Source organism: Salvelinus namaycush, unplaced genomic scaffold, assembly GCF_016432855.1.
Source record: "Salvelinus namaycush isolate Seneca unplaced genomic scaffold, SaNama_1.0 Scaffold509, whole genome shotgun sequence".
Classification (NCBI taxonomy): Eukaryota; Metazoa; Chordata; class Actinopteri; order Salmoniformes; family Salmonidae; genus Salvelinus; species Salvelinus namaycush.
Window position 1 is genome coordinate 90,470 of NW_024061208.1, and position 22,042 is coordinate 112,511.

General features: G+C 40.6%; 1 long non-coding RNA gene across 1 annotated transcript; it reads left to right on the forward strand.

Annotated features, from left to right (window-relative positions):
- Positions 1-15,086: 15,086 nt before the first annotated feature.
- On the forward strand, positions 15,087-20,586 carry LOC120041694. Its single transcript, XR_005475919.1, has 3 exons — positions 15,087-15,118; positions 16,534-16,648; positions 20,282-20,586. It is a non-coding gene; the product is annotated as an uncharacterized LOC120041694 (long non-coding RNA).
- The last annotated feature ends 1,456 nt before the right edge of the window (positions 20,587-22,042 follow it).

Here is a 22,042-nt window from a genome sequence, read left to right on the forward strand (position 1 = left end):
CATTCATATTGGACTGTAGCAGCTAGCTAACTGGCTACCGATCAACCTATTGTGTATTGAATATTCATATTGGACTGTAGCAGCTAGCTAACTGGCTACTGATCAACCTATTGTGTGTATTGAACATTCATATTGGACAGCCTTACCTGTATAGTAGCACCAACACCCATCAGCCCAATCTCTTCTTGACGTCAAAGCTGCAGTGTATTGTTGGTATAGTTTTTGATGAATAATAATTCAAATTGTGAAAATAGAAGTGTACAATTTATATATATATATATATTTAATCAACTTTAAGATACTGTTTGCCTCTATGCAGATGTAGAAGCTGAATAGGAATATACATTATCAATAAATAGTTGATTGTTCTTTTTTCACATCATACTAAGAATACTGAGCCACAACCTGTAAATGTGACCATACTATTCCTTTAAAGCCCCTCTGTCAGATATAAATCATCAGAGTGGGAAACCAACTGACATGGAAACAATGGAGCAAATGGATCACTATCAGAGTGTATTATGACATCAGATAGAACTACTCAGACATTCTAAATATCACTTGATTATCAGAGGGGTGTATTATGACATCATATAGAACTACTCAGACATTCCAAATCAGGCTTCATCCATATCATGAAGGTGGATATTGATCCAACCATTTCAAAAGTAATGACCGGGATGAAGGAAACAGGATATGCCTGTACACTTTTATTAATGCAGATAGACAATTTGTTAGTTTGTTTGACATGGTGGGGTCTTTTTGTGTCAGTAAAAATGTATGAGCAAGAAATGGCGGTGGAAACTCATTTATCCACAAATATTTATATACTAAGCATCACATCTGTTTTAACTTGGAGTCACGTGATGATATGTTGTGTGGTCCTCCCTCTACGACTTGGGAAACCATGCAGTTTATTAGGCAGACGAAATAAGTTATGAACTTCACAGGGTGGTGAAACTTCATGTGATGAGCTTGATGCTCCTTTCCAATACATTTTGAGGGTCTTATTCTGGTGACATGATGATTGATGCTTGGCTGCCATTTGACAAATAAAATAATATCTCTCTCATCCATAATAATCTCATCATGTAGGTAGCCTACCATCACTGTATATGTGAGCTGTTGACTACAGTGCACGGGACAAGAGCACGTTTTCTATTTTACACAAGTTTTAAAACCATCAGGGGAGTTGAAAATGTGATGGAAACCAATTTAACTTGTATTTTTCTTTCGGTACATGGGAATTTAACAGGAAACGTTATTTTTCTTGTGCACTACGTCATTACGCAAAGCCTTTTATCCGCAATAAGTCTGTTTGAGGCAAACATTTCTGATGGGAAAATGTGTATATTGTTTTATGCAGATTTGAGAATATTCACATGGAAATCTGGCGCAAATTGCATGGACTTAGCAACGAAAGTGGATATTGATCCAACACCTGCCACGTATTCAAACCAGCCCACTGGGCACAGACGTCAGTTCAACATCTAGTTTCTATTTACATTTCTTTGATTCGTCAACTAAAGTGAATTCAACATGAAATCAACACAAAATGTCACCTGTCATTGGATTTAGGTTGCCAGTTCGTGAAAAATAAAAAATTACCTGATGTTCATGGCTTTTTACAAATCCAATCAGTTTTCCACATTAATCAAACATCATCACATGGATTTGTTTTGTTGAAATGACATGGAAACAAAGTTTATTCAACCAGTGGGAGGTTTGTAAATTACCCCAGGAAAATAAAACAAAGAACTCTTCATTGAGACAATGATGAAACAGCAATCCGTGGGAGAGTTGTGGTGGATATTATAAAATAAGGATCTGCTGGAGTCCAAGTCAAACCAAGAGTCTTTATTTCTGAGCTCAGAGAGAATAACAGTTACACAGCGCAGTGTAGACAGTCTTAATTCCTGAAGTATTGGGTGATGAGCACATATCTTTATAGTTTCCTGATCCTGGGAGGGACTTTATTCATACAAGGATGCAGGTGCAGCTGATTTGCAACACAGGATGATACTCCCAGGAACAGGAGATTATAATAGGACAGTTTCACAAGGTTAGTCACATACTCAGTTATGTGGACACATACAATTAACATTTTCCATTACAGAGTCTGTGAACATTTTAATGTCATTAAATCATCAGTGGACCAACATTGCAAATGTAAACAATGGAACAAATGCATCACATCCAAATATCACTTGATTATCTGTAGTGCTGGAGGAATGACACACCCAGATAAACACACACAGAGTTTAAAAAAGGACCATTTAAACACATGGAATCTGATCTACTCTATATTCAAACTGACATACTCCATATTAAATTCATGTTTTCTAATAAAAACATACAAATATATGTTTGAGTATACTTTGTACAATTCAATTTCATATGGTATAAACAGGTAAAAACATTACCAGTCAACAATATAAGACAACGGGAGCACTGTGTATGTTCTCTGATGAATTTTAAGTCAATATGACGTGAAATATCAATATACACGCTAAGAGAAGTCATTTTTCTCTCCTGTGTGTATTCTCTAATGACCTTTAAGTGACTATAATGAGTAATATGTTTTCCCGCAGTCTGAGCTTTTCTAAGCCTTCTCCTCTGTGTGCTGTCTCGTGTTCTTTCAGGCTTCCTAAAATGGGCAAAACCTTTGCACCCTGGGAGCAGTGGTAAGGCTTCTCCCCAATGTGTATTCTCTCATGTTTTTTCAGGTAGCTTTTCTGGTTAAAACTCTTTCCACACTGTGAGCATTGGTAAGGATTCTCCCCTGTGTGTATTCTCTCATGTCGTTTTAGGTCCCCTAACTGGTTAAAACACTTTCCACACTGGGAGCAGTGATAAGGCTTTTCCCCTGTGTGTATTCTCTCATGTCGCTTTAGGTCCCCTAACTGGTAAAAACACTTTCCACACTGGGAGCAGTGAAAAGGCTTCTCCCCTGTGTGTATTCTCTCATGTTTTTTCAGGTAGCTTTTCTGGTTAAAACTCTTTCCACACTGGGAGCAATGGTAAGCCTTCTCCCCATTGTGTATTCTCTCGTGTTGTTTAAGCTCCCATAAGAGGTAACAACCCTTTCCACACTGGGAGCAGTGGTAAGGCTTCTCCCCTGTGTGTATTCTCTCATGTCGTTTCAGGTCCCCAAACTGGTTAAAACACTTTCCACAGTGGGAACACTGGTGTCGTCTTGCTGGTTTGGACGTCCCTGGCTCTGGTTCCTCTGAGTTTGTCCTTTCTCCTGCCAAAGACAGTGTGTTTTTTAAAATAGAGACCCGAATGAAACCTCCACATGATAAAACGGCCTTGCTACGAGGGTAAATCCTAATAGATCCCTCAATAACCTGAGGCCAGTTTTAACAATCTTAGTGTGATTTTAAAAGAAATGTTGTCGAGCTTCCTGGTAATTACTAATAATATGTTTACATTACTTATTTTATTCATTCTGTTTTACAAGTCAGAACACTAAAAACTAAACAGTTCTAGGACACTGAAGACACAGACGTCGCTGGATTCCAATCGAGCACGTGGTTCTAAATATCTAACTTCATAGCTGTATGATACAGAATGTGACCTACGCACTTCCTTAAACATAAAATAACTTAAGAACATAACATCTCCCCGTTTGACACGCTATTTAAAAATGGCCCAGTTTGTTATTTAGACGTTGACACATTTTCAACATTCTGACTGTTACTGATGTCATGACAGTTTGGGTAAAGTAAAAAATACGGTGAGATATTTTGGGTAGACATTCCTAAAACTGATAGTAACTATATATAGTAAGTTTATATACAGCCATATCATAGAGTCTGAAAAGGCTTGTTCATTCACAATGACAGCATATGTTCCTAAAGCTGATAGTAACTATATATAGTAAGTTTATATACAGCCATATTTTAAAGTCTGAAAAGGCTTGTTCATTCACATGAATTCACTATGACAGCATATGTTCAAAAAACTGATAGAAACTACACTGTACACAAATGTAAACTCAACATGTAAAGTGTTGGTTCCATGTTTCATGAGCTGAAAAAAAAGATCGAATTTTCCCATATGTACAAAAAGCTCATTTCTCTCAAATTGTGCACAAATTTTCACATCCCTGTTCGTGAACATTTATCCTTTGCGAAGATAATCCATCCATCTGACAGGTGTGGCATATCAAGAATCTGATTTAACAGCATTATCATTACACAGGTGCACCTTGTGCTGGGGACAATAAAAGGCCGCTAAAATGTGCAGTTTTGTCACACAACAATGCCACAGATGTCTCAGAGGGAGCGGGCAATTGGCATGCTGACTGCAGGAATGTCCACTGGAGCTGTCGCCAGGGAATTTAATGTACAGTACCAGTCAAAAGTTTGGACTCACCTACTCATTCAAGGGGTTTTCTTTATATTTACTATTTTATACATTGTAGAATAATAGTGAAGACATCAAAACTATGAAAAAATACATGGACTCATGTTGTAACCAAAAAAGGGTTACATCAAAATATATATTAGATTCTTCAAGGTAGCCACCCTTTGCCTTGACGGCTTTGCACACTCTTCTCTCAACCAGCTTCACCTGGAATGCTTTTCCAACAACAGTCTTGAAGGAGTTCCCACATATGCTGAGAACTTGTTGGCTGCCTTCCCTTCACTCTGCGGTCTAACTCATCCCAAACCATTTCAATTTGGTTGAGGTCGGGGGATTGTGGAGGCCAGGTCATCTGATGCAGCACTCCATCACCCTCCGTCTTGGTCAATTATCCCTTACACCACCTGGAGGTGTGTTGGGTCATTGTCCTGTTGAAAAACAAATGATAGTCTAACTAAGCACAACCCAGATGGGGTGGCATATCGCTGCAGAATGCTGTGGTAGCCATGCTGGTTAAGTGTGCCTTGAATACTAAATAAATCAGTGTCAACAGCAAAGCACACGCACACCATCACACCTTACTAGGAAACCTAGTAGTGGTTTCCTTTAGTAGTGGTGTCCTTTAGTAGTGGTGTCCTTTAGTAGTGGTGTCCTTTAGTAGTGGTTTCCTTTAGTAGTGGTTTCCTTTAGTAGTGGTTTCCTTTAGTAGTGGTTTCCTTTAGTAGTGGTGTCCTTTAGTAGTGGTGTCCTTTAGTAGTGGTGTCCTTTAGTAGTGGTGTCCTTTAGTAGTGGTGTCCTTTAGTAGTGGTGTCCTTTAGTAGTGGTGTCCTTTAGTAGTGGTGTCCTTTAGTAGTGGTGTCCTTTAGTAGTGGTTTCCTTGCAGAAATTCAACCATGAAGGCCTGATTCATGCAGTCTCCTCTGAACAGTTGATGTTGAGATGTGTCTGTTACTTGAACTCTGTAAAGCATTTATTTGGGCTGCAATTTCTGAGGCTAGTAACTCTAATGAACCTATACTTTGCAGAAGAAGTAACTCTGGGTCTTCCATTCCTGTGGTGGTCCTTAAAGTAACGGACTGTTGTTTCTCTTTGCTTATTTGAGCTGTTCTTGACATAATATGGACTTGGTCTTTTACCAAATAGAGCTATCTTCTGTATACCACCCCTACCTTGTCACAACACAACTGATTGGCTCAAAATAATTATGAAGGAAAGAAATTCCACAAATGAACTTCTAACGAGGTATACGTATTAATTGAAATGCATTCCAGGTGACTATTTCATGAAGTTGGTTGAGAGAATGCCAAGAGTGTGCAAAGCTGTCATCAAGGCAAAGGGTGGCTACATTAAGATTTTTTAAATATAAAATATATTTTGATTTGTTTAACACTTTTTTTGGTTACTACATGATTCCATATGTGTTATTTCAGAGTTCATGTCTTCATTATTATTCTACAATGTAGAAAATAGTTTTAAAAAATTAAAAAAGACCCTGGAATGTCAATTTCTGACTGGTACTGTAAATTCCTCTACCATAATTCGCCTCCAACGTTGTTTTAGAGAATTTGGCAGTACGTCCAACCGACCTCACAACTGCAGACCACATGTAACCACGCCAGCCCAGTACATCCACATCCGGCTTCTTCACCTATGGGAAACTGAGACCAGCCACCCGGACAGCTGATGAAACTGAGGAGTATGTCTCTCCGTAATAAAACCCTTTTGTGGCCTGGATCCCCAATGAGTGGGCCTATGCCCTCCCAGGCCCACCAATAGCTGCGCCCCTGCCCAGTCACGCGAAGTCCATAGATTACGGACTAGTGAATTTATTTACATTGACCGATTTCCTTATTTGAACTGTAAATCGTTGAAATTGTTGCATGTTGCGTTTATATTTTTGTTCAGTGCATATATAAATATATAAACTGTATATAACCATATTATAAAGCATGAAAATACTTATTCAGATGTCATGAATTCACTATGACATCATCATGTTTGGATAGGATTTATGGGTTGACATTTTTTCCCCTCAGACATAAATAAACAATCCAATCCAAAGGCCATAGCTGTAATAAAATAACAAATTAACTGGCAAAGCAGCAGAACGAGGCCCGCATGCAGCAACATCACAAGTCACGTTTTGCAGCTGTTTCAATACAACACTACAGGGAGAGAGAGGGGGAGAGGGCAAACTCCACTGGACTAGTTTCAATGTATGGAATCACTTTAAAGCATCATTGAGAAATAATGAATTGAAGTTGTAACATTTGTAGACTAGCGGTGAAGAATGTTGGGCCAGTAACCGAAAGGTCTCCGGTTCGAATCCCCACGCCAGCAAGTTGGAAAAATCTGCTGTTGTGAACTTGAGCAAGGCAGTTAATCCCCAACAACAACTGCTCCCGGGGCACCGATGACGTGGACATCGATGAAGGCAGCCCCCACACTGATTCAGAGGGGTTCAATGCGTTCGACACATTTCAGTTGAATGCATTCAGTTATACAACTGACTAGGTTTCCCCTTTCAATCATTAGACTCCATAATGTTTCATCTGGACGTGCTACAGGCCTCCATTAAGACTAGAATATCTGAAGAATCCAGGTATTTCCATGTTTAACAAGTTCAGTAGATCAGATGTTAATGAAGCAATACAGACCACATTGAAGTGTATGGAGTGTAGTTTTCCTGTTCTACAGTCTTGTAAAGAAAGGGGGGTTGACTGGAACAGGCAATGTAACATCCATAATGTTCTTCGGAACTGTTTTTGTCCTTACATCAGATCATCTTGAAACTTTCTCTCCAAAGCTAACTTTCATTAAGGTTTTATATGGTCAATTGGTTTCTCTCTTTTCATTGGCAGAAACCTTTTTTCAGTGTTATGATATTCATAACATCCATATCCACCAGTCTATCTTCCTGTCAACTAACAGAACTCTGCTGGTTGTCCTGGTAACAGATACCAGTCTATCTTCCTGTCAACTAACAGAACTCTGCTGGTTGTCCTGGTAACAGATACCAGTCAGAAGCAGAACCATTGTATTTGTTCAAACTAAACTACTTACTTTGATGAGTCAAATCTGATCCTTTCATCTCTTCTCCTCCTCTCACAGTTCCACTCAGCCCCGTTGTTTTCCTGCAGTCCACCAGCTGCACAGACAACCTCTTCATACCCAGCAGTAAGTTGCTACCGGGAGAGGCACGACATAGGGACTTCAGTAGGACAGAAGTGCTAGCGTTGTCCTGGTAACCATAAAGAGGGGACACAGACACATATCATTATGGATGCTGATGTCATGACCCAGATAGAGCAAGTTGTATGCTAGACCAGACCAAGCTGTACCATCTGGTGTTGTGATCTGGAAAGACTCATCTCTGACTCGTCAGCATCAGGATGTTGTTGAGGCTCCCCAGAGGACCCACGATAGTCATGTCTCTCTCCTGTGTGAACGACAACATCAGACAGACAGTCAACTTATGATCTTCTACTACAATCATAGGGTCTTACAAGAGGCATGAATGTCTAAAAAGGGCTTAAAATGGGCACTTTCATCATGATTTTGTAAAATATTGTTTGTGTTGTAAATGTAAAAGGGTCGTTCCACTAAATGGAGGCTTTTTGCACCCCTTTGATATTTTAAGTAGAAATGATGCACCAATATTGAATTTTAAAAGCCTGTTATGCAAAGTTAAGTGCACTTTAATACAGACCACATGGAGAATTCAATAAATCGAATTTAAAAGTCCCAAAAATATATGTACCAATGGCAGATTAGCACTTCAACATTTCCTACCTTACTGAACAACATATTCAAGTGTAGAACTTCAGTAGAATGCCCCTTTAAAACCACACATTAGTTCAGGTTATAATTTGTGTAACGTTCCAACAGGAATATGTTCCAAAAACTTCGTAAATAACAAGGTTGCCAACAAACAGCGCATACAAAGTTGTATAGAGGCAGAATAAGACACCGGGAAGGGAGTGGGCTATTTAATTACGTGTTTCACTCACCACGTTAATCCACTCTGGTAGCCTACGGACAAACATTAAGAATAAGCTACGTGGTGAGTTGATGCCTATTCGGCAGCGTGTTAGCTTGGTGAATTGACCATGCTACTTTGCATGCGGCGTTTGTTGGCATCCTTGTACTTTACGAAGATTTTGGAACAGATTCCTGTTGGGACGTTCCACAAATTAGACCCCCTTAGTTCAACAACTGCATCGTTTGTGACCCTGGTTTTAAGACAGTACTCACTGGTGGTAATCGGAAATTCCCTCTCCTCCTCTTTTATTGAGATAGCCTCCTCTTCCTCTTTTACTACAAAATGTTCTTCCTCTTCTTTCAATGTTATGGTATCTTCCTCCTTTTTGATTCTGAAAGGTTCGACCTCCTCCTCTTCCACTCTGACAACCTCTCTCCCATCTTCCTCTTTCACTGTAATATCATCCTCTTCTGTCAATGTGATAGCCTCCTCTTCCTCCTTTATCATCCTGAAAGCTTCTTCCTCTCCTTTCATCAGAGCTTCTTTCTCCGTCGAGCTTAGTGAGCTCATGCTCCGGGCGATTATCCTAGTGCAGTATCAATTTAACACATTTGCTAATTTAAGACTCAAATTACGTTTAAATGAACGAGTAGATACGTAAACATAATTATGAGCCAAACACTAAGAGTAATATACACAAGATTGGTTTAAAGAGCTTCAATGTTTCTGTTTTATGTTCGCTAGCAAACCACCGCGTTGATTGAATCAGAAGCCTTTTGTCGCAGTTGAAGAGGCATCCTGTCCCGTCCACTAGAATACACGTCACGCAAGACGCATCACCCGAAAGACTCATATCGCCATCTGCTGGCTGGAGTGGGTAACGCAGATGGGAGAAAAAACAACCAGATGTTATGTTTTCTCCTCCTTCTTACAGCCAATACTTTCCTCCAGGGCTGACCTGCCCATTAGGTAGGATTAGGTGACAGAATGAAGAGGGTGGCATATTCCAAGCTAAATTGACCAAAGCTCATCGCAAACAACACATAATAACACCTCACATAATGTTGCCCTAAAACTATGACAATTTCTCTCACCCAGTGGCATATGGGCTATTAAGGTGAGTGTAGGTGAGGCCACATGAAGCAGTGCCTGCTTTGTTTAAGGTAACATGGACAGATACGGATCTAGCTGTGTAGAGCACATGCTCCTTCACCCTTCCAATCTCTGAAGTGCCCTTTTGGGTGGTGGTATAATTTGTATTCATTTTTTTGTCATTTTTATTCTGAACCCACTGCCTGCAAGTCATTGTTAAATTTGCCTAACTATCTTACAGGTAGACCCTCTCTCACTCTCTCTCATCATGTCACAAGCTGAGAGGCTCCCAGAGGCAGGGTAATAAAAGGCCCCCAGCTCACTCAACTGCCCCTCCCCTCTCCAACAGACATCAACCCAGAACATCCTGAAGACAGAACATCTAAAAGATCATCTGGGAATCCTTTCTTCCTCATGGAGCTTTTTGAAAGTGAGGTGAATATTCAATGTGATGTTTGTACGGTGGATTCAGAAAGTATTCAGACCCCTTTACTTTTTCCACATTTTGTTAAATTACAGCCTTATTTTAGAATGGATTTAAAAAATACATATTCAGCAATCTACACACAATACCCCAATATGAGAAAACAAAAACAGGTTTTATGAAAATTTAGCGAATTTATTAAAGATAAAAAACAGAAATACCTTATTTACATAACAGTAAGTATTCAGACCCTTTGCTATGAGACTGTCAGAGCAAAAATCAAGCCATGAGGTAGAAGGAATTGTCCGTATAGCTCCGAGACAGGATTGCGTCGAGGCACAGATCTTGGGAAGGGTACCAAAACACTTCTGCAGCATTGAAGGACCCCAAGAACACAGTGTGGTGAAGAAGGCGCAACAGAGCCTCTTCAACCTCAGGAGGCTAAAGAAAGTTGGCTTGTCACCTAAAACACTCACAAATTTTTACAGATGCACAATGAAAGCAATCCTGTGTCGGCGCTCTACGCACCATTCCTTCGACCTCGTGGCTTGGTTTTTGCTCTGACATGCACTGTGGACTGTGGGACCTCATATAGACAGTTGTGTGCCTTTCCAAATCATGTCCAATCAATTGAATGTACCACAAGTTGTAGAAACATCTCAAGGATGATCAATGGAAACAGCATGCACCTGAGCGAGTCTCATATCAAAGGGTCTGAAAACTTATGTAAATAAAGTATTTCTTTTGATAATAATTTATAATTTGCAAACATTTATAATAATTTGCAAACATTTCTAAAAACCTGAATACTTTCCGAAGGCACTGTATGGATATAAAAATATGTTTTCCACTAACCCTACCATCCATCCCCTAATTAGAGTAAACTAATGCACAACAACTATTAGGCTTCTACGTCCAGCTTCTACATACTATGTACATTTTACGGACACAATGTATTTTACAATAGTTATATTTAGTTTGTTTTTAATCCTATCCTTCAGTTACCCTAAACCTCTCCCATCTATCTCTGAAGACCATCCAGTCCTAACCTTCAGTTACCCTAAACCTCTCCCATCTATCTCTGAAGACCATCCAGTCCTATCCTTCAGTTACCCTAAACCTCTCCCATCCCTGCCACTGAAAAACATCCCCACAGCATGATACTGCCACCACCATGCTTCACCGTATGGATGATGCCAGGTTTCTTCCAGATGTGACGCTTGGCATTCAGGCCAAAGAGTTCAATCTTGGTTTCATCAGACCAGAGAATCTTGTTTCTCATGGTCTAAAGTCCTTTAGGTGCCTTTTGGCAAACTCCAAGCTGGCTTTCTTTTGTCTTTTACGGAGAAGTGGCTTCCGTCTGGCCACTCTGCCATAAAGGCCTAATTGGTGGAGTGCTGCAGAGATGGTTGGTCTTCTGGAAGGTTCTCCCATTTCCACAGAGGAACTCTTGAGCTCGGTCAGAGTGACCATCGGGTTCTTGGTCACCTCTCTGACCAAGGCCCTTCTCCCCCTATTGCTCAGTTTGGCTGAGCCGCCAGCACTAGGAAGGGTCTTGGTGGTTCCAATCTTCTTCCATTTAAGAATGATGGAGGCCACTGTGTTCTTTGGAACCTTCAATGTGGCAGAAATGTTTTGGTACACTTCCCCAGATCTGTGCCGTGACACAATCCTGTCTTGTAAGGAATATATCACATCAAATATAGGATACTTAAAGTTCAAGTTAGATCACACATTCCGCCGATTGTTGTTGAAAAACGTTTCTTAAACGGAACAAAACGGGGATAAACATACCTGAATTTGTCAAATAGAAACTCTCGTTTGCAACTGTTGGACTGATGATTACACCGTATATCAGCTAGATGCAGGCAAGAGTGTGCAAGGCAGTATTGAATGTGTCAATATATTTTTCTAATTTTTCTCTCGACCAGTGTGCACCTACGTTGTAAACCTTAATTCATAGGCAGGTTGTAGAAACCTCATGATAGGTATAGGGGAAATGTTAGTATCATGTAGTAGTCTAAACCTATCGCTGTTACATTGAACAGGGTGAATGGAATATGATTGGCAGTCATCTAATTTGCTGTAATAGAAATAAGGCCATGAATAAACAAATCGTCCTGCCTCATCTTAAACGGCACTGTTAGGATGGTGGACCATCTTGCTACACATGGGAAACTGTTGAGCTGGGAAAACCCAGCAACTTTGCAGTTCCTGACACAAACCGGTGCACCTGGCACCTACTACCATCCCCCGTTCAAAGACACTTAAATATCTTGTCTTCCCCATTCACCCTCTGAATGATACACATACACAATCCATGTCTCATTTGTCTCAAGGCTTAAAAATCCTTATTTAACCCATCTCCTCCCCTTCATCTACACTGATTGAAGTGGATTTAACTAGTGACATCAATAAGGGATCATATCATTCACCTGGATTCACCTAGTCAGTTTATGTCATGGAAGGAGCAGGTGTTCTTAATGTTTTGTAGACTCAGTGTAAAGCACTACAGATAATCAAGTGCTATTTGAATGTGACGCATTTGCTTTATTGTTTACAGCGGGGTTGGGAAATTCCAGTCCTCGAGGGCCTGATTAGTGTCACAGTTTTGCCCCAGCCCCAGCTAACACACCTGACTCCAATAATCAACAATTCATGATCTTCAGTTTAGAATGCAATTTGATTAATCAGCTGTGTTTGCTAGGGAGGGAGAAAAAGTGTGACATCAATCAGGCCCCGAGGACTGGAGTTGCCCACCCCTGGTTTACAGGATTAGTTGTATTTTAAAGAGCGTAGCTTTAAGGGGCTTTAGTACCGTCACATCTAGATAAAAACGAATGTAAAAAATGAACAGAGCAAATGTTTATTAAAACACTACCTAATCATATAAGTATTTATTCAACATTTACATATTCATATTGTAATGAAACAGTAGGGAGCAGGTCTCGAACCCTCGACCTTCTAACCCGAGGTCCGGCGCGCTATCGACTGTGCCGCAAAAGCATGCTCGTGCGGCAGGGTTGATTTCCGCGACTATAAACCCAGGGTCGCTATTATTATTACACTATTAAGCTTCTACGTCTGTATACAGGACGGTATTATTTGTAAGACGTAAGAGACAATATATCAGCTTATTGTTAAATTATTATGACGTTCTTTCCAATACAAAAGTGTAGTAACTATTGTTTCCAAACTGCGTTACCCACTCCAGCCAGCAGAAGGTGATGGGAGTCTTTCAGGTGATGCTTCTTGCGTGACGTATAATCTAGTGGACGGGACAGGAGGCTTCTTCAACAGCGACTAAAGGCTTCTGGTTTAACCACGCGGTGCTTTGCTAGCAAACCTAAAACTCTTTAGACCATTCTTGTGTATATTACTCTTAGTGTTTCGAACATAATTCTGTTTACCTATCTACAGGTTCATTTATAAACGTAATTTGCTTGTTAAATTAGCAAATGTGTTACATTGATACTGCACTAGGCTAATTTCCCGGAGCATAAACGCACAAATCTAGACGGAGAAAGAAACTCTGGTGAAAGGAGGCAAAGAAGCTTGAAGAATGAAAAAGGAGAAACAAGAGGATGATATTACAGTGAAAGAGGAATATGGGAAAGAGTTTGTCAAAGTGGAAAAAGAGGTAGACGCTTTCAGAATCAAAAAGGAGGAAGATGCCGTAAAATTGAAAGAAGAGAATGTAGTGAAAGAAGAGTAAGAACCTTTTGGAGTAAAAGAGGAGAAGGAGGCTATCTCAATAAAAGAGGAGGAAGACGTTTTGGGAGTGAAAAGGGAGGCTGAAGATCCGATTAACTCCAGTGAGTACTGTCTTAAAAACAGGGGCACAAACTATGCAGTTGTTTAACTAATCTGTGGTTTTTAAGGGGCATTCTACTGAAGTTCTGCACTTTAATATGTTGTTCAGTTCTGTAGGAGTTGTTTAAGGGGCAATCTGCCATTGGTACATATATTTTGTGCACTTCAAAATAATATTTATTGAATTCTCTATGTGGTCTATATTAAAGTGCACTTATTCTAATATAACAGGCTTTTAAAATATAATATACAGTGCATCATTTCTACTTAAAATATCAAAGGGACGCAAAATGCACCCATTTTGTGGAACGGCCCTTTAACATTTGCACCACAGTGGTGGGAAAAGTACGCAATTGTCATACTTGATTAAAAGTACAGATACCTGAATAGAAAATTACCGAAGTAAAAGTGAGTCACCTAGTAAAATACTTCCTGAGTAAAAGTCTAAAATATACTGAAGTATCAAAAGTAAAAGTATATAAATAATTTCAAATTCCTTATATTAAGCAAACCAGATGGTGCCATTTTCTATTTTTTTTTTTTTTTTTTTTTTACATTTACGGATAGCCAGGGACACACTCCAACTCTCAGACAATCTACAATTGAAACGTGTGTTTAGTGAGTCCGCCAGATCAGAGGCAGTGATGATTACCAGGGATGTTCTCTTGATTAGTGAGTGAATTGGACCATTTTCCTGTCCAGCTAAGCCTTCAAAATGTAATGAGTACTTTTGGGTGTCAGGGAAAATGTATGAAGTAAAAAGTACATCATTTTCTTTAGGAATATAGTGAAGTAAAAGTAAAATTAGTCAAAAATAGTAAAGTACAGATTCCCTGAAACTACTTAAATCGTACTTTAAAGTATTTTTTACTTAGGTACTTTATACCACTGATCACAAAAAAAGAAAAAGCATAATTAAAGTGGCTAATTTAGGCCCTTTTTAGACATATATTCATGCCTCTTGTAACACTATGTAATTGCAATAGATGGTCATAAGTTTACCATCTGTTTGATGTTCTAGTTCACACAGGAGAGAGACATGACTATTCTGGATCCTCTGGGGAGCATCAACAACATCCTGATGCTGATGAGTCAGAGAAGAGTTTCTCCAGATCAGAACACCAGATGGTACAGCTTGGTTTGGTCTAGTATACAGCTTGCTCTATCGGGGTCTGGGCTGGGTTTCTGTAAAGCACTTTATGTCAACAGTGACATAAGCATCCATAATTATATGTGTCTGTCCCCTCTTTATGGTTACCAGGACAATGCTAGCCCTTCCTCCCTCCCGGAGTCCCCATGTCATGCCTCTCCCGGTAGCGCCTCACTGCTGGGTATGAAGAGGTTGTCTGTGCAGCTGGTGGACTGCAGGAAAACAACGGGGCTGAGTGGAACTGTGAGAGGAGGAGAGAAGAAAGGATCAGATTTGACACATCAAAGTAAGTGCTGTAGTTTAGTTTGAACAAATAAAATAGATCTGCCCACTGGTATCTGTTACCAGGACAACCAGCACAGTTCTGTTAGTTGACATGAAGATGGACTGGTATCTTTTACTAGTAGGGCTGTCACAGACTAATAAACATCTTGTTTGACTTAGTCACTTGTTCTTTCGACCAATCAATTGGTACAAATTTTAAACGTGTATTTCTATATATACACTACCGTTGAAAAGTTTGGGGTCACTTAGAAATGTCCTCGTTTTTAAAAGAAAGGCAATTTTTTTGTCCAATAAAATAACATCAAATTGATCAGAAATACAGTGTAAACATTGTTAATGTTGTAAATGACTGTTGTAGCTGGAAATGGCAGATTGTTTTATGGAATATCTACATAGGCGTACAGAGGCCCATTATCAGCAACCATCACTCCTGTGTCCCAATGGCACTTTGTTACCTAATACAAGTTTATAATTTTAAAAGGCTAATTGATCATTAGAAAACCCTTTTGTAATTATGTTAGCACAGCTGAAAACTGTTATGCTGATTTAAAGAAGCAATAAAACTGGCCTTCTTTAGACCAGTTGAGTGTCTGGAGCATCAGCATTTGTGGGTTTGATTACAGGCTCAAAATGGATCAATTAGCCTTTTAAAATGATAAACTTGGATTAGGTAACACAACGTGCCATTGGAACACAGGAGTGATGGTTGCTGATAATGGGCCTCTGTACGCCTATGTAGATAATCAGCCATTTCCAGCTACAATAGTCATTTACAACATTAACAATGTCTACACTGTGTTTATGATCAAATTTATGTTATTTTAAATGGACAAAAAAATAGCTTTTCTTTCAAAAACAAGGACATTTCTAAGTGACCCCGAACTCTTGAATGGTATTGTATATCCTCACACCATCCATGTTGTAAACAGCATTCTGCATGAATTCTTACTCAACTTGCAACAAAACAATTTTATGAAATCTAATTTTGTTAGAAATCTAACATTGTTTAACATGGTCAAGTTCGGTTTCTGTGCAATCTTCAGACACTCTAGAAGGCAACCAAACTTGTTTCATCATTCTACATGATGTATTGGCTATACAACACCTGAATTAGCCCATGAAGGGTCTTGGTCCAATGACCACCTATCGTTTTGAAACCTAGCTAGATAGCCAATGAGCTGGGCTTTCCAGCAGTATGTGAATGCCGTTTGTAGGACAAACAGCCATCATGCCAGAGCTGTGCACAACAGAGTTCATTCTCTGGTGAAAGGAAACAGGACGCACTGTAGTTTACGTTTCACAGCAGTTCCTTCTCTTCTACAAACTTCTCAAATCTGAAAAAGTTAAACATGGCTACTAAGAGTGGAAAAGCTAAATCTCAGTCCAAGTATAAACATTTTGATGATATTATTGCAGAAATTGACCAGGAGAGTGACACAGAAGGAATGGATGAGGACTCTGTGAGTGACCACAGTTATGATTCCAGCGCGGAAGAAATGTTTTTGGAAGGAAAAGATCCACTTTTAGACCAGTAAGTAAAAAAGGTTTTTGCTTCTCATGCTAATGCAGTTGTTTAAATGGTCGCATACTCATTTGATATTATATATATATTTTTATATATATATATATTTATATACACAGTCGAAGTTTACATGCACTTAGGTTGGAGTCATTATAACTCGTTTTTCAAACACTCCACAAATTTGTTGTTAACCTCACTAGGGTATGTGGGACGGTAGCGTCCCACCTCGTCAACAGCCAGTGAAACTGCCGGGCGCCAAATTCAAAACAGAAATCCCATCATTTAAATTCCTCAAACATACAAGTATTTCACACCATTTTAAAGATACACCTGTTGTAAATCCAGCCAAAGTGTCCGATTTCTAAAAGGTTTTACGACGAAAGCACACCAAACGATTATGTTAGGTTAGAGCCAAGTCACAGAAAAATACAGCCATTTTTCCAGCCAAAGAGAGGAGTAACAAAAAGCAGAAATAGAGGTAAAATGAACTTCTCTTAACTACTGATCCCGGATCCGGGTTTGAAAATAGACAACATACGGTGATCGCCACAAATAGTCATATTAAACATTCCTGAAAATACAAGTGTCTCACATGCTTCAAAAGCCTAGAATCTTGCTAATCCAACTGCGTTGTCAAATTTAAAAAAGGATTTACTGCGAAAGAATAGGATGCGATTATCTGAGCTCAGCGCTCCATAACAAACTACTTTTTCAACCAGCACAGGCGTAACATTATCACAGATTGCGTTGAAATAAATCGTTTACCTTTGAAGATTTTGCTCTGTTTGCCATCCCAAGGCTCATTGTTACACAATGAATGGTCTTTTGTTAGGTTGAATCCATTTTTTATAGCCTAACACGAAACATTTTCTGAACGCTTATGTCGTTGAATTTCATTTCATTAAATTTTCGACGAAACATCCGACCTAAATACACTGACTAAACCTGACTTTATCCAGTCATGTTTGGTTTCCTTGCAATCAACTGTTTGTTTGTAACACAACCAAACTTGATTGGTCATTTCGCGGGACGTATTGAGCCGAAAAAAACGATTGGAAGACAACGAGTAACGAGCTCATTGTGCACCAATTATATGACCACTGTCTCGTTGATTGACTGTATTTTAACCCAATGACCACTCATCGTCTTGAAATCTAGCTGGGTAGATAGTGCCATTTACCTCTGTTCATTGGCTATCAAATGGTTCTTTGTTTGAAGACCAACCCATACATGAAACGCAGGCGTAACGAGTGTCTTTTACCTTTGCGTTTAGAACTGGAAGGAACGGAAGTTATTACGCACAGCAGTATTTCGGCAATTTGCATCTTCAGCTGTTTATTTATCCAACATCATGGCGAATAAGTCAGGGAAAGCTAAATCTAAGACTAGATATACGAATGTAGACAACATTTTAGAGGAAATTGATCGTGAAAGTGATACAGAACTGTTTTTTGAGGAAGACTCCATTAGCGATCACTCCTATGATTCTGAAACTGAGGCCTATTTTTTGAACGGAGAGGACATTGTTTTGGACTGGTAAGTTCTTGTCACGCTAATGCCGTTGTTTCAAATTAGTAATATAAAATATTATTTGTGATTGTTTTTACATTTTATTTGCAATAAAAATGTAATGAAATGTGTAAAGTACACGTTGGCTATTCATTGTGAGTGAGGATACATTTGTATGCATGTGAACGACCCATAGCCTATGTTTGTGTGTATATATACAGTGGGGAGAACAAGTATTTGATACACTGCCGATTTTGCAGGTTTTCCTACTTACAAAGCATGTAGAGGTCTGTCATTTTTATCATAGGTACACTTCAACTGTGAGAGACGGAATCTAAAACAAAAATCCAGAAAATCACATTGTATGATTTTTAAGTAATTAATTTGCATTTTATTGCATGACATAAGTATTTGATACATCAGAAAAGCAGAACATAATATTTGGTACAGAACCCTTTGTTGGCAATTACAGAGATCATACGTTTCCTGTAGTTCTTGACCAGGTTTGCACACACTGCAGCAGGGATTTTGGCCCACTCCTCCATACAGACCTTCTCCGGATCCTTCAGGTTTCGGGGCTGTCGCTGGGCAATACGGACTTTCAGCTCCCTCCAAAGATTTTCTATTGGGTTCAGGTCTGGAGACTGGCTAGGCCACTCCAGGACCTTGAGATGCTTCTTACGGAGCCACTCCTTAGTTGCCCTGGCTGTGTGTTTCGGGTCGTTGTCATGCTGGAAGACCCAGCCACGACCCATCTTCAATGCTCTTACTGAGGGAAGGAGGTTGTTGGCCAAGATCTCGCGATACATGGCCCCATCCATCCTCCCCTCAATACGGTGCAGTCGTCCTGTCCCCTTTGCAGAAAAGCATCCCCAAAGAATGATGTTTCTACCTCCATGCTTCACGGTTGGGATGGTGTTCTTGGGGTTGTACTCATCCTTCTTCTTCCTCCAAACACGGCGAGTGGAGTTTAGACCAAAAAGCTCTATTTTTGTCTCATCAGACCACATGACCTTCTCCCATTCCTCCTCTGGATCATCCAGATGGTCATTGGCAAACTTCAGACGGGCCTGGACATGCGCTGGCTTGAGCAGGGGGACCTTGCCTGCACTGCAGGATTTTAATCCATGACTGCGTAGTGTGTTGCTAATGGTTTTCTTTGAGACTGTGGTCTCAGCTCTCTTCAGGTCATTGACCAGGTCTTGCCGTATATTTCTGGGCTGATCCCTCACCTTCCCCATGATCATTGATGCCCCACGAGGTGAGATCTTGCATGGAGCCCCAGACCGAGGGTGATTGACCGTCATCTTGAACTTCCATTTTCTAATAATTGCGCCAACAGTTGTTGCATTCTCACCAAGCTGCTTGCCTATTGTCCTGTAGCCCATCCCAGCCTTGTGCAGGTCTACAATTTTATCCCTGATGTCCTTACACAGCTCTCTGGTCTTGACCATTGTGGAGAGGTTGGAGTCTGTTTGATTGAGTGTGTGGACAGGTGTCTTTTATACAGGTAACGAGTTCAAACAGGTGCAGTTAATACAGGTAATGAGTGGAGAACAGGAGGGCTTCTTAAAGAAAACTAACAGGTCTGTGAGAGCCGGAATTCTTACTGGTTGGTAGGTGATCAAATACTTATGTCATGCAATAAAATGCTAATTAATTACTTAAAATTAATTACTTAATTACTTACTTAGATTCCGTCTTTCACATTTGAAGTGTACCTATGATAAAAATGACAGACCTCTACATGCTTTGTAAGTAGGAAAACCTGCAAAATCGGCAGTGTATCAAATACTTGTTCTTCCCAATGTGTGTGTGTGTATATATATATATAAAAATTGAATGGAGTAGAATGTAACAGCAAACCCATACATCTCAACAGAGCCAGCATGCTTTCTCTAATTAGGCTATATTTTACGGTTAGAGGTTAGAGGGGAGCATGGCCGAGGCGCGTGTGTCTGTTGCTACGCCCCACCCCCACATTAAATGGCCTATTTGAGGCAGGCCCACAAAATGGCCAAAGTGAAATGGAACATCACTTTATGTTCCCTGTACTCTATATATATGTTTATTATACCTGTTGATACAGGGCTCATATGTGAAACTATTCTAACTGAACATTTTCATTCACAGTGGCACTGATTCCGACTGGGAGCCCCCAGCGCCAACTTGTTCATCCAGCTGGACCCCTGCTGTCTCTGGGCCATCTACAGGTGTGAAGGCACCGACAAAGAAGCGGAAGAGGGGAAGTGTGCCACCTGCTAACAAAGGGACAGAAGGGCGTTGGCACACTGTCCTAGAAGATGATGTGGAGCCACCCCAACCAACTTTTCGGCCGAAAAGGAAGCCAGGACCTCAGGTGAACTCGACCACAACTTACAGCCCCCTTCAGCTTTTTCAGTTGTTTTTCACACAATCCGTTGTAGATTCGCTCGTGTCTAACACGAATACGTATGGGAAGAAGAAGCAGGCAGGCAAAAAGGTAGCATGGAAGCCCATATCCATGTCAGACTTTTTCTGCTACCTTTCACTGGTCATCTACATGGGGATGGTGAAGCTGAAAAGCCTGACGGACTACTGGAAAACGTCATCACTCGACCAACTGCCTTTCCCCATGACTGTTATGTCCTGCAAAAGGTTTCTGGTTCTTTCACAGGCGCTTCATATCAGTGACCCAAAGGTTGATGAAGCGAATGACAAGAAGAGAGGCACAGCAACGTTTGATAGACTGTGCAAAATCAAACCTCTCTACTCCAGCATTGTTGAGGCCTGCAAGACGTACTTTCAGCCAGCCCAGAACGTGTCAATCGATGAGAGGATGGTAGCCTCAAAGGCCAGAATTGGCCTCAAACAATACATGCGAAACAAACCAACCAAGTGGGGTTACAAGCTGTTTGTGTTGGCTGATTCTGTGTGTGCCTACACATGCAATTTTTTGGTCTATGAGGGGAAGAACAGTTTTGCTACCGGTAAGGGACTTGGCTATGACTCTGTAATGGAGTTATTGGATTTTCAACTGCTAGGGAAGGGCTACAAACTGTTTGTGGATAACTTCTACACAAGCCCTACCCTGTTTGCAGACCTTAGGAAGCGGGAAGTGTGGGCTTGTGGCACCATTCGGACCAACAGTGTGGGCTTTCCGAAGACGAAGGTGAACGACATGCCTAAGCAGGCTGAGCGGGGGACCATGCGATGGATCCGTGAAGATGGCCTGCTTTTTGTAAAGTGGATGGATACCAGAGAGGTGGTGATGTGCACAACAATCCACAAGTCCTTCAATGGGGATCATGTGGTCAGACGTGTCAAGGATGGTGCCGGGGTATGGACCACCAAAAATGTCCCCATTCCAACTGCAGTAAAGGACTACAACAAGAGCATGGGAGGTGTGGACCTATCAGATGCGCTGATAGGCTATTACAATGTTCTGCATAAGACAATGAAATGGTACAAGACCTTCTTCTATCATTTCGTCGACATTGCTGTGGTGAATGCATTCATCCTACACAAGGAAATGGCTAAGAGCTGTGGAAAGCCCTTCCTCTCACAGAAAGCCTTCAGAGAGCAGCTCATCAAGGAGCTTGCTGGCTACAGCACCACTGCACCACGCCCTGTCCCTTCTGCTCCTGCCACAAGTGTTCATCTGCCCAAATATATTTGTGCAGGCATGGATGTGCCTAAGGGCCAAAGGGGCACAGCATGGAGGCGTTGCTGTGTTGTTTGCAAGATGAAGTCCCCCATCACCTGCACCACATGCTCGGTGACCCTCTGCTTTACATCAGAAAGAGACTGCTATGGCATCTGGCATCAGCAGCAGAATATTGTGTAGAGCTTTGGCAAAGTGGGTGGGGTTATATCCTTCCTGTTTGGCCCTGTCTGGGGGTCTCATCGGATGGG